Source organism: Mustela putorius, unplaced genomic scaffold (genome assembly GCF_011764305.1).
Source record: "Mustela putorius furo isolate JIRA1106 unplaced genomic scaffold, ASM1176430v1.1 tig00000873_pilon_pilon_pilon, whole genome shotgun sequence".
Classification (NCBI taxonomy): domain Eukaryota; kingdom Metazoa; phylum Chordata; class Mammalia; order Carnivora; family Mustelidae; genus Mustela; species Mustela putorius.
In genome coordinates this window covers 5,748,516-5,761,904 of record NW_025421504.1, presented here as the reverse complement: position 1 = coordinate 5,761,904, position 13,389 = coordinate 5,748,516, and the positions used below count along the sequence as shown (strand labels likewise).

The window sequence follows — 13,389 nt, the reverse complement described above, 5'->3', positions numbered from 1 at the left end:
TGGGTTTTTGAAACCAGGAAGAGGACGGCAAAAGTGTAGAATTTTGTTTCCCCCTAGGGTTTATTATGTATAATTTCTCATAAAAATAAAATACATTACAGACGCTACAGAAATGTAGAAACGCAGGGGGAAATGGCTCATCCTACCGCTTTCACGCCAAGTAGCGTCAGTGTTTTGCAGGACAGTATTTCTTCCTGATTTTTTTTTTTTAAAGAACTTTTTTTTTTTTTTAAAGATTTTATTTATTTATTTGACAGACAGAGATTACAAGTAGGCAGAGAGGCATTCAGAGAGAGGAGGAAGCAGGCTCCCTGCTGAGCAGAGAGCCCAATGCGGGGCTCGATCCTAGGACCCTGGGATCATGATAGCCCGATGCGGGGCTCGATCCTACGACCCTGGGATCATGACCTGAGATGAAAGCAGAGGCTTTAACCCACTGAGCCACCCAGGCGCCCCTCTTCCTGATTTTTTAATTGCATTTTCCCCGTTAGTGCAATCACTTTGACACACAATTTGAAAACATCATTCCCCCAACATTATTTTGAAATAAATACCAGACATCATATGATTTCACCAGTTAACATTTCAGACTGTATCTTTAAAAAGACAATTTCCCTTTTAAACACTTTTTTTTTTTTAAGATTTTATCTATTTATTTGACAGAGATCACAAGTAGGCAGAGAGGCAGGAGGAAGCAGGCTCCCCACTGAGCAGAGACACCCCCCCCAATGTTGGGCTCAATCCCAGGACCCTGAGATTTAATTGGTTCCCTAGTATATTCCAAAGGTTATCGATCAATGAGATTTTTTATTGTTATTATTGTTATGACCATAAAACATTTTATTTTGTTTTAATAAATTTATTTTTAATTTTTTAAAAAATAAGATCTATGCCCAACATGAAGCTCGAACTCATGAACCTAACATCAGGAGTTGCGTGCTCAATGGACTGAGCCAGCCAGGTGCCAACATAAAACACATTTTATATCTATCATTATGAACACATGGATTTAAACATATTCTTGGGGCACGTGGCTGTCTCAGTTGATAGAACATGTGACTCTTGATCTCGGGGTTGTGAGTTCAAGCCCCATGTTGGATGTAGAGTTCACTTAAAAACAATAAAATAGGGGGTGCCTGGGTGGCTCAGTGGATTAAAGCCTCTGCCTTCGGCGCAGGTCACGATCCCGGGGTCCTGGGGTCGAGCCCTACATCGGGCTCTCTGCTTGGCTGGGAGCCCGCTTCCCTTCCTCTCTCTTCACCTGTCTCTCTACCTACTTGTGGTCTCTGTCAAATAAATAAATAAATAAAATCTTAAAAAAAAAAAAAAAAACAATAAAATAGGAGTGCCTGGGTGGCTCAGTAGGTTAAGCGTCTGCCTTTGGCTCAGGTAATAATCCTGGGGTCCTGGGAACGAGCCCTGTGTTGGAGTCCTGGGATGGAGCCCCATGTTGCGCTCCTTGCTCAGTGGGAAGTCTGCTTCTCCCTCTCTCTCCGTCCCTCACCCTGCACATGTTCGCTCTCACTCTCTCTCAAATAAATAAGATCTTTTAAAAAATAAAGGGCACCTGGGTGGCTCAGTTGATTAAACATCTGTCTATAGCTCAGGTCATGATCCCAGGGTCTTGGGATCTAGCCCCAAGTTGGGCTCGCTGCTCAATGGGGGCCACTTCTCCCTCTCCCTTTGCCTGCATCTCCCCCTACTTGTGCTCAGATTAATAAATAAAATCTTTAAAGAAATAAAATAAAATAACATATTTGTTCTCTTTCAATCCATTCTAGTTAGTATCCTAATTGACACATTTCCCCTTCTTTGGCTAGGTGCCTATTCAAGTTGGCCCTGAATCCTTTTGACAAAATGACTAGTTTTCTCACTTGCAGGTGTAACAAGACATTCTAGGCTCATCACAATTTTTAAATAGTTTTATTGAGGTATAATACAGATATAATTGACTACATGTATTCCAAGTAAACAATTTTATGTGTTTTTTTTTTTAGGATTTTATTTATTTATTTGACAGATATCACAAGTAGGCAGAGAGAGAGAGAAGCAGGTTTCCCGCTGAGCAAAGAGCCCAATGTGGGGCTCAATCCCAGGACCCTAAGATCATGACCCAAGCCGAAGGCAGTGGCTTAACCCACTGAGCCACCCAGGCGCCCCCAATTTTATGTTTTGATGTGTGTGTACATTGCCACACAATAGTGAACATATGTCCATGACTCCAAAAGATTCCTCACCCTCTTTACTATCATACCTTCTTCTTCCCTCTTCCCCAGGCAATCACAGATCTGCTTTCTGTCATGTAGTTTAGTCAGCCTTTTATAGAATTTTATATAAATGGAATTATACATGATGTTCTTTTTGTCTGGCTCCTTTTCCTCAGCATAATTACCCTGAGATTTATCCACATTGTGTGTATTATGAGTTGATTCCTTTTCCTTGCTGAGTAATATTCCCCTGTATGACTGGGGAACAATTTATTTATTTGGGTTGTTTCCAGTTAAGGGCTATTACAAATAAAGCTGCTGTAAATATTCATTCATACGTCTTTGTATGGACATCTGCATTAATTTCTCTGGGGTATGGACTTTGGTGTGGAATGACTGGATTATAGGGTCAGTGTATGTTTAACTCTTCGATATACTGCCCAATTTTTACAAAGTGATTGTACTATTTCACGTCCCTGCGTGCAGGATGACATTTCTAGTTCTTCCACATCATCAGTGAGGTCATTCTTTATAAATCTATATATTTTAACAGATAAGTAGTAAAATCTCACTGTGATTTTAATTTGCATTTCCCTAGTGACTAAGGTTGAGTGCCTTTTTGTGTACTTACTTGCTATCCTTGTATCTTCTTGGTGAAGAATTTGCTCAAATCCTTTGCCCATTTTTAATTGGATTGCTGTTTCTTATTGTTGAATTTTGGGAGTTTTTCCGCTTTCTGGATATAAGCCACTTATCATTACATATGTAGCTTACTATTCTATATGTGGCTTGAAAAAATCATGTCTTTCAAAGAGCAGAAGTTGTTAATTTTAATAAAGTCCAGTTTATTGATCATTTTTTCCCTTTACTGGATCATGCTTTTGTTATCATACTTAAGAATTCCTAGCCTAGCCAAAGGCCATAAGGATTTTTCTCCTACGTTTTCTAATAGAAATTTTGTAGTTTTACATTTTACATGTATGTCTCTGATTCATTTAGGGTTTTTTTTTTTTTTTTTTTTTTAAAGGCAAGCTCTAGGCCCAACATGGGGCTTGAACTTGTGACCTCAGGATCAAGAGTCACATGCAAGATGCCTGGCTGACTCAACTGGAGAATGTGTGACTCTTGATCTCAGGGTTTGAGCCCCACATTGGGTGTAGAGATTACTAGAAAATAAATAAATAAACTTTTAAAAAAAGAGAGAGAGAGAGTTGCAAGCTCTCCCAACTGAGCCAGCCAGGAAGTTGTGGTTTCACTTACGTGTATGTGTGAGATATGGATTGAAGTATTTCTTCTTTTTTTTGTTTTTTGGGTTTTGTTTTTGCATTTGGATATTTCATTGTTTCAGTACCTAGGAGTCACTGTTTTTGTTGAAAAGTCTATTTTTTCCCCCGAATTGCCTTTTGCACCTTTGTTGAAATCAGCTGTTCACATGTGCACAACATTTTGACTTCTGCTTCTCTTCATTCAGTGTTAAGTGCTGATAAGCATTGTCCACACGGGAAAAGGGTAGTTAAAAATGTTAAGGTGGGGGGCGCCTGGGTGGCTCAGTGGATTCAGCCTCTGCCTTCGGCTCAGTGTCATGATCTCAGTGTCATGGGATCAAGCCCCGCATCGGGCTCTCTGCTCAGCAGGGAGCATGCTTCCTCCTCTCTCTCTGCCTGACTCTGCCTACTTGTGATCTCTCTCTGTGTCAAATAAATAAATAAAATCTTAAAAAAAAAAAAAAGCTGAAGGAAGGGTTTAACACCATTAAAAAAAAAAATGTTAAGGTGGGGGCGCCTGGGTGGCTCAGTCCGTTAAGTGTGCGACTCTTGACTTTGTCCGACTCTTGATTTCAGGTCAGATGTCCATCTCATCTTCCTGAGTTCGAGCCCTTCGTTGATCCTGCTTAGAAAAAAAAATAGGGGCACCTGGGTGGTTCAGTCGGTTATCGTCTGCCTTTGGCTCAGGTCATGATCCCCAAATCCTGGGATCAAGTTCTGAAACCGGCTTCCTGCTCAGGGGGAAGCCTGCTTCTCCCTCTCCCCACTGCGTGTAGTTTCTCTCTCTCTCTCTCTCTCAAATGAATGAATAAAAATCTTAAGGAAAAAAAAAATGGGGCATCTGGGTGGCTCAGTCGGTTAAGCATCTGCCTTTGGCTCGGGTCATGATCCCAGAGTCCGGGGATCGAGCCCCATGTTGGGCTCCCTGCTCAGCGAGAAGCCTGATTCTCCCTCTCCCTCTGCCTGCTGCTCCCCCTGCTTATGCACTTTCTCTCTGTGTTAAATAAATAAATAAATAAATAAATAAATAAAATCTTCTAAAATAAGAAAAAAGAAAAAAAAATGTTAAGGCGGCCCACAGTGGGCAGAACCAGGTGCAGAAATTTGACTTTCCGTCCTTTTTGAAAATGCACCCCACTTTGTCCTCCCTAATCTCCTCTAGCTCTTTGCTTGGTCATTGCCTTATATCCCCACGAAAGCCCAGCCTCTGTGTTATATCTCTGTTTTCATCAGTTTCCTGGACTGACGGCTACCTCTCCCCACACAATCTCCTCAGCTCGAGAGATCTTTGGTTCTATTTTGTTCTGGACTAGAGCGAGCCCCCATTTCAGAAGAGACCTCCCGATGGCCATCCCACACCTAAGCCGGCAGGACCTTAGCTACTGGCTAATTGCAGAGTGAGTTAGACTCAGGGAACTATACAGATCATGAGAACTGGAAAGACTCATGGAAATCACTTAGTCCTGCCGGGTCGGACGGCAAATTTCTGGCCCAGCTGAAATGAGATCCGTAGCAGGTGCCAGCTTTCCTGGGCTTACACCTTGGCTCCAGTTTTCGTGTATTTAAAATCTGGTCATTTCATTTCAGGTTAAATATGTTAAGTAAGTCCTATCACGTGAAAAGAGAAACCGGAGAAAAACGTTTCCCGTCAGCATGGGGAAGTGAATCCTTCTGTGACCTCATCAAAATTTACCCTAAAGAGACCTATTAAAAGCTTCCTTGGACTTCCCCTGCCTCCTCAGAGGAAGTAAATACCCCCTTGGCCTTGACCAAATAGTGTCGGTATTTATCAACTGCCTCACCGATGATCTTTTCAATCACAGGGGAAAGAATCTCTTATTGCCCGAGTAGGATGGTCAGCTGTGCCATCCAGAAGACCCCCGAGAGCCAGGAGGTCACTCGCTGTGTCTCTGAGGCAAGGCACTCCTTTCCCTGGGCTGCACCTTCCCAACTATGAAAACGGAGGCATTGGATTACAGGCTGTACAGGCTGTCCAAGCTTTGCTGCTTCTATACCTCTAAAGGTCTAAAAATATCTGCATTTGTAGTGGGCGTTCAAGGGTTCTCAACTTCAGCTCATGATCTGGAATGCTTATTTTTTTTTAAGATTTTATTTATTTATTTGACAGACAAAGATCATATGAAGGCGAAGAGGCAGGCAGAGAGAGAGGAGGAAGCAGGCTCCCTGCTGAGCAGAGAACCTGATGCGGGCTCGATCCCAGGATCCTGGGATCATGACCTGAGCCGAACGCCACTGATTCACCCAGGTGCCCCTGGAATGCTTATTTTAAAATGCAGATACCCCTCCGTAGGGACACTCATCCGGATCAAGCAGGTCTAGCTTGTGGGCCTGGAAATAAGGATTTTGGTTGGTGGTCCCTATTTGGATGGACATCGAATTAGGGGTACACATCTTAGCTGATCATGCAAGGCTCCCCTTCTTTCTTTCCTCTTTCTTATGATTCAGGAGGAGATGAAGAGCCTCTGTGCCTCGTCACTTTTTTCCATCAAATATTGATTGAGGGTCTGCATGGCCAAGCACTGTGTTAGATGCTGGGGATCTAGCAATGAACAAATCAGGCTTTCTTCCCTTTTGGAGCTTTTTTTCACTTAGAAATATGTATCTAAGGTTCCTTCATATCTCTCTGCAGCATGATAGCTCACTTGTTTTTAGTGCTAAGTAATTGTCCGCTGTCTGAATGTATCACTCATTCTCCTACTGAAGGGCATCTTGGTTGCTTCCACATTTCAGTGATTATGAATAAAGCTTCTGGAAATAGGGCACCTGGATGGCTCAGTTGCTAAACATCTGCCTTCGGCTCAGGTCCTGGGTCCTGGGATCGAGCCCTACATCGGGCTCCCTGCTCAGCAGGGGACCTGCTTCTCCCTCTCCCACTCCCCCTACTTGTGATCCCTCTCTGTGTGTGTGTCTCTCTCTCTATCAAATAAATAAATAAAATCTTTTTAAAAAAAGCTTCTGGAAATATCTGTATGTGGGTTTTTGTGTGCACGTAAGTTTCCTTCATTTTTACTTGCTTATTTTTTAAGGGTTGGACTGTAGGTTTGAGAAAATCATGAAAAAGCAACAACTGATGGAGGGCTCTGGAGGAAGCTCTGACAGGCCACATGAGGCCAAAGATAGAGGCACGGCTGGTCAAGTTCCCTTTTCTGTCCTTTCAGATTTACTCAGCAAATGAGTCAAAGACCAGTAAATTAACCAAAGGGCAAGGGGGGAAAGCACAAGAAAGAAAGAGGATTCACTGTCCAGTAACTTTAAAGAGCTGATTCCTTATGCGTTTTAACTTTATTCTGCTGTTCTTCTCAGTAGAGCCAAACATCAAGGGGCTATCAGGAATGTCAATGTCAGCCCAAAGAGAAAAAAGCTTCCCAAGTTTGCTGGAGGGGTGTCTGGCTTCCAGCTTTCTGGTTTTCAGCATTCGGCTCTTTCTGATAAGATAGTCCACTTTCGTGGGTGACAGCACCTTACCTGCTACCCATTTCTGAGCTCCCCCCAGGTGTTTCCTGGGGTATCCATGTGAAGACAGTCTTCATATGGTGCTCAGAGGGAGAGTGGGTGCAGCTCTACCATGAAGGAAGGGTTGGTGTGTGCCACGTCAACTGCAGACCACCTCTTCTTCCTCCATGACTTCTTCTTCTTCTTCTTTTTTTTTTTTTAATTTAACAGACAGAGATCACAAGTAGGCGGAGAGGCAGGCAGAGGGCGGGGGGAGCAGGCTCCCTGCTCAGCAGAGAGCCCGATGTGGGGCTCGATCCCAGGACCCTGGGACCTTGACCTGAGCCAAAGGCAGAGGCTTAACCCACTGAGCCACCCAGGTGCCCTCTCCACGACTTCTAATCTCACCAGACTCAAGGAGCACTGCTTCTGAGACGGTCGAACTCGGATGCAGAGTTGATGATAAAAAAGTGAACAACCCAATAAACAAATCAGGGTTAGACATTTCACAAAGAGAGAAACAAATGGGTAATAAACAAGCAGAAAAGCACCAACATCATTAGCTGAAAGGAAGCGCAAATTATATCCGTAATGAAATACCACCACACATCTGCCAGAAGGGCTAAAATGTAAGAGATCCATGACATCAAATGTTAGCATATCTGTGGAGCAACTGGAACTCCTGCACGCAGCCGGTGCGGTTAAGAAATGGTACAAACAGGGCGCCTGGGTGGCTCATTGGGTTGAGGCCTCTGCCTTCGGCTCAGGTCATGATCTCAGGGTCCTGGGATGGAGGCCCACATCGGGCTCTCTGCTCAGAGGGGAGCCTGCTTCCTCCTCTCTCTCTATCTGCCTCTCTGCCTACTTGTGATTTCTGTCTGTCAAATAAATAAATTAAAAAAAAAAAAGAAAGAAAGAAATGGTACAAACATGAGAAGAGGTCAGGCAGTTTCTTATTAAATTAAATATCTACACATCCGTGACCCAACATCCCACTTCAAGGTTTATCCAAGGGAAATGAAAACATGTTTACAAAAAGATTGTGTAAGGACGTTCAGTGCAACCCAGACTGGAAAGATCTGAGATGCGCATGGACAGAATGTATAGGAAGTGATACATCCAGGCCACGGACTGCCAGTCAGTGATAAAGGGGAAAGAATGACGGATATCCACCACAAGATGCATGTCTCAAATATATCCATGTCTTCTGTTACATTCTGCTCTATTCATCCAACTCTTCAGAGAGCAGAATTAGATCGTCCAGAACTTGGAGTGGAAAAAGAGAAAGCGGTAAGATACAAACTGAAAGACCCCTCCCTTAGTAGACAGATAGGATAACTAACCGCTTGTTTGCTTTTCTGTGAACCGCTGGCTTTTAGGCGTAAATTAGGTTATTAATTGCTTATTAATTGCTCTTTTGCCCTTCTGTAACTGCTTGGCTTATAGAAATAATAGAAGACGCCATGATGGCACTCTTACCTTCCCCCTTCTTGTTCCCCCTCCCTGCCTCTCTCCTCCCGCGCATGGGCCCTCAGAACCAATCAGCTTGTTCCCCCTTCCCGCCTCTCTCTTCGCGTGCGCGCGCGCGCGTGCGCGCGCGGGTCCCCAAAGCCAATCAGCAAACTCCACTAAGGCCTTTTTCAAAAGTTCAAACTGTCCACCAATCAGTTGCGCCCCACCCAAAACTTGTTTGTACCTGTCTATAAAAACCCGGCACCACCCCAGCTGGGTGTGCTCAGCTAGCAGGAGCTGCTGACCACCCGCAGGCGCCTGCGTAACAATAAAGAACCTCTTGCTGATTGCATCCAGTGGCAGTGTTGGATTCTTGGGTAAGGGGATCCGCGGGTCTTTCAAAACCACCATGGAAACCCAAACAGTCCTGATTCTATAAGAGAAAATCACATGCTCCTGCCCCCTGACCTCCAGCCTCAGCGGTAACCATTCCCTTGTAATGCCCTGCGCTTGATCTGGTGGGCAAGTTTGATTCTTCTAGAATTCAACGTCCTTTGTGTACACGTGTGTGTATATGCGTACGTGTATAATTTGCTATTTAAGATAAAAAAATTAAAAATATTTTATTTTTAAGTAATCTCTATACCCAACGTGGTGCTTGAACTCACAACCCTGAGATCAAGACTCACATGTTCTATGAGTAAGACAGATAGGCTCCCCATTTTCAACAATTTTTTTAAAAAAAGACTTTATTTATGTTTTTGAGAGACAGAGAGAGAAAGCATGAGCAGGGAGAGGGGCAGGAGAGGGAGAAGCAGACTCCCGGCTGAGCATGCAGACTTTTGAGGGGCTTGACCTCACCGCCTCATAACCTGAACTGAAATCAAGCATCAGAGGCTTAACTGACTGAGACACCCAGGTGCCCCTGCAAGGTAGATGAACCTTGAAAACATTCAAAGTGTTTTTTTTTTTTTTTTAAAGATTTATTTATTTATTTATTTGACAGAGAGAAATCACAAGTAGGCAGAGAGGCAGGCAGAGAGAGAGAGAGGGGGAAGCAGGCTCCCTGCTGAGCAGCGAGCCCGATGCGGGACTCGATCCCAGGACCCTGAGATCATGACCTGAGCTGAAGGCAGAGGTTTAACCCACTGAGCCACCCAGGTGACCCTGCATTCATCTTTTGATGGACATTTGAATTATTTCCACTTTTTTTTTTTTTTAAGATTCTATTTATTTATTTGTCAGAGGGAGAGAGAGAGAGAGAGAGCACAAGCACGGGGAGATGCAGGCAGAGAAAGAGGGAAAAGCAGACTCCCCGCTGAGCAGAGAGCCTGATGCGGGGCTCCATCCCAGGACCCTGAGATCATGACCTGAGCCAAAGGCAGATGTTTAATGACTGAGTACCCAGTTGCCCCATTAAAAAAAAAAATGTTAATTTGAGAGAGAGAAGGAGAGAATGCAAGTGGGGAGGGGGCAGAACGAGAGGGAGAGAGAATCCTCAAGCAGATTCCCTGCTGGGTGGAGCCTGATGCAGGGCTCAATCCCAGGACCTCGAGATCACCACCTGAGCTCAAATCAAGAGTCAAACACTGAACAACTGAGCCACCCAGGCGCCCCAGATGTCATGTGCTTCTGCATTTACAATGTTCTCTTCTTTCCCTCAGCATCTCTCTGAAGCCTGTGTTCCCCCTGCCCTCCTCCTGCTCCCACGCCTGTCCTGAGATAGGTCATTGGTCAGCTTCCTCCACGTTTTGAGTTCCCTGAAGGTTGGCGTTGGTGACCTTCCCATTCTCTCTGTCTCCAGTACCTGGCACAGATCCACGTTCATCTGCTCCGTAGCTGGGGCGCCTGGCTGGCTCAGTCAGTAGAGTGTGTGACCCTCGATCTCGGGGTCATCAGAGTTCGCGGCCCATGTTGGGTGTAGAGATTACTAAAGACAAAAAAACAAAAAAACTTTGAAAAGAAAACCAAATGCTCAGTGGTTGATACTGTGGAGTGTAGGGATGGAAGAAACCGTACCCCACTCTGGCTTCAAATGAGATGATTTCCCTCTTCCACATCTGCCTCCGGTATTTATAGACCGGGGAATGTGGGTGGGGAGGAGGGTTATACTTGTCGGAGAGCTGAATGGGGAGAGACTGTGAGGCATCTTTGGATGTCTTTTTTTTTTTTTCTTGCTCACCTTGGGTGTGTCACCCTGTCCCCTCCTTGAACTCTGGAGAAAAAGAGCAGTCAGGGAATGTGGGGGAATGAGCCCTTGGTAGGCACGCAGGAACGGCAGGGTATCAGGGTTAGAATCAGCCACAAAGAGAGGGACAGAGCCCTACAGGAGCAGCGTTAAATTCATCAAAGTCCAGGGTAGGCTGTCCAGGGCTGGTCTGGCAGCTGTCCTCACAAACTTCCCAGGGGCACAGAGTCTTGGTTCACCACGCCAGCACCCTAGGCGTGGCCCTCACTGTCTGACCCAAGGCGGCAGCTGGGATTCCAGCAACAGAACCGAAGAAGGACTGAAGGAGAAGGGAATTCTGGGAGGTTACGGGGAGTTGCCACGTGAGACTTCCACTTGAATCCTACTGGCAAGAACTTCGTCACAGGGCCACACCTTAAAGCTAGGGTGACTGAGACGAATGGTCTTTATTCTGGCTAGTAATAAAGGAACAAGGTACAAATTGAGCATCTGCTACTCTAGAGGAAGAGAAGATAAAATGGCGGGTAGCCAGCCTCCACCGCACATGGACAGAGAGAAAGATGTATTGAGCAAATACCATATTTCCAGCACGTGCTCCATGTGGTATTTATTACTCACTTCTCCCCAAACCCTAGGAGGCAGACGCCATATTCCATCATACTGATGAGGAAACAAAGTCAGAGGCGTTGGGTAACTCACCCAAGGTTACACAACTGTCTAGCGTGAGGACTACAAACTGCCATCGACTGAATGTGCGTGTCCCCCTCTGAACCCTGCCAAACCTGGATGTTGAAGCCCTAAACCCCAGTGTGATGGTCTGAGGACGTGGGGCCTCTGGGAGAGAATTAGATCTAGATGGGGTGATGGGACTGGGGTCTTCATGGGGGGTTAATGGCTGTATGGCCAGAGCTCCCTCTTTCCCACCTTGTGAGGAGGCAGAAGCGGTGTCTAGAGGAGAGCCTTCTCCAAATGCCAAATCTGCCAGCTTTGTGATCTTGGCCTTGCCGGTCTCTGGTATTTTGTTATAGCAGCCCCAAGCTGACTGACACAGACTTCCAGGCTCTTCCCGCCACATCCAGCTACCTTGGGTGTCACAGAGGGAGGGAGGTGGGGAGAGAGGCCAGTCATCTTTTTTTCTGAAGTTCAGACCAGCTTGCCAGGCCAGGAAAGGCAGCAAGGGCTTGGGGGGTGGGGGAAGTCCTATTTTTTTAAAAGTATTTTTTCCTTGTTTTCACCTCTTAGGGTAAGGGATGCAGCTGGAGAGCAGGAGGACAATGTTGTCACTGGTCTGGTCCTCACAGTACTGAAAACAAGACGACTGTGCGAGGAAGAAGTAGAGCTCCGAACCCTTGGACAAACCCCTCAATATTGCCTCTGGGTGTCCGATCCCTCGCTCATCCTGTGAAGGGATGATGGCAGGCTAGAGCAGGGCTCATCCTGTGACAGAATCGTCAGGGAGCTTTGAAAGAATTGTTTTTCTTACATGTGTATTTCCTACTTTCCCTTTTCTGTGAGGTTCCAGAACCAGCTATTATAGCCAATAATGTTATTTTTTTAATTTTAATTTTTTTTTTTTTAATTAAGTAGGCTCCACTCCCAACATGGGGCTTGAACTCATGACCCTGAGATCTGGAGTCGCATGCTCTACCGACTGAGCCAGCCAGGCGCCCCATTTCTTTCCTTCTTTCTTTTAATTTTATTGTGCTAAGCACACTTAGCATGAGATCGACCCTTTTTCTTTTCTTTTTTTTTTTTTTTAAGATTTTATTTATTTATTTGACAGAGAGAAATCACAAGTAGATGGAGAGGCAGGCAGAGAGAGAGAGAGAGGGAAGCAGGCTCCCTGCTGAGCAGAGAGCCCGATCCGGGACTCGATCCCAGGACCCTGAGATCAGAGTCATCAGGCTTAACCCACTGAGCCACCCAGGCGCCCCGAGATCGACCCTTTTTAACCTCCATGTGTAACATACGTTACTGTTGCCTGTAGGTCCCATGCTGCGCAGCAGGTCTCTGGAACTTCTTCGTCTTGCTTAACTGAGACCTAATGCCTGTTGATTAACCACCCTTTTAGTCTTTGAGTCTGTGAATTTGACTACTTTGGACTGACGTCAGGGGAATCGGGCAGTCTCTGTCCTATGACTGGCTCGTTTCACGGAGCGTAATGTCCTCCGTGTTCATCCATGTGGTCCCCGTACTGCAGAGTTTCCTTCCTTTTTAAAGGATGAGAGTATTCCTGTGTGTGTGTCTGTGTGTGTCTGTGTGTGTGTGTGAGAGAGACACACACACACACACACACACACACACACACACTTTCTTTATTCATTCATCCCCTGATGGATGTTTACGTTGTTTCTGTATCTTAGCTACTGGGACTAGTGCTGCAGTGAACATGGGGCTGCTAATGTCTCTTCGAGATCCCGATTTCAATTACTTTGGATAAATACCCAGACATAGGATTGCTGGATCAGAAGGTAGTTCTATTTTTTTTTTAAGATTTTATTTATTTATTTGACAGAGATCACAAGTAGGCAGAGAGGCAGGCAGAGAGAGAGAGAGGGAAGCAGGCTCCCCGCCGAGCAGAAAGCCCGATGCGGGTCTCGATCCCAGGACCCTGAGATCATGACCTGAGCTGAAGGCAGCGGCTTAACCCACTGAACCACCCAGGTGCCCTAGTTCTATTTTTTTTTAAAGATTTTATTTATTGGGGCTCAGTGGGTTGAGCCGCTGCCTTCGGCTCGGGTCATGCATGATCTCGGGGTCCTGGGATCGAGACCCGCATCGGGCTCTCTGCTCGGCGGGGAGCCTGCTTCCCTCTCTCTCTCTC

General features: G+C 45.5%; 1 non-coding gene across 1 annotated transcript; it reads right to left on the bottom strand.

Moving 5' to 3' along the window:
• Positions 1-12,158: 12,158 nt before the first annotated feature.
• TRNAW-CCA lies at positions 12,159-12,231 on the bottom strand. Its single transcript has one exon. It is a non-coding gene; the product is annotated as a tRNA-Trp (tRNA).
• Between the last annotated feature and the right edge of the window lie 1,158 nt (positions 12,232-13,389).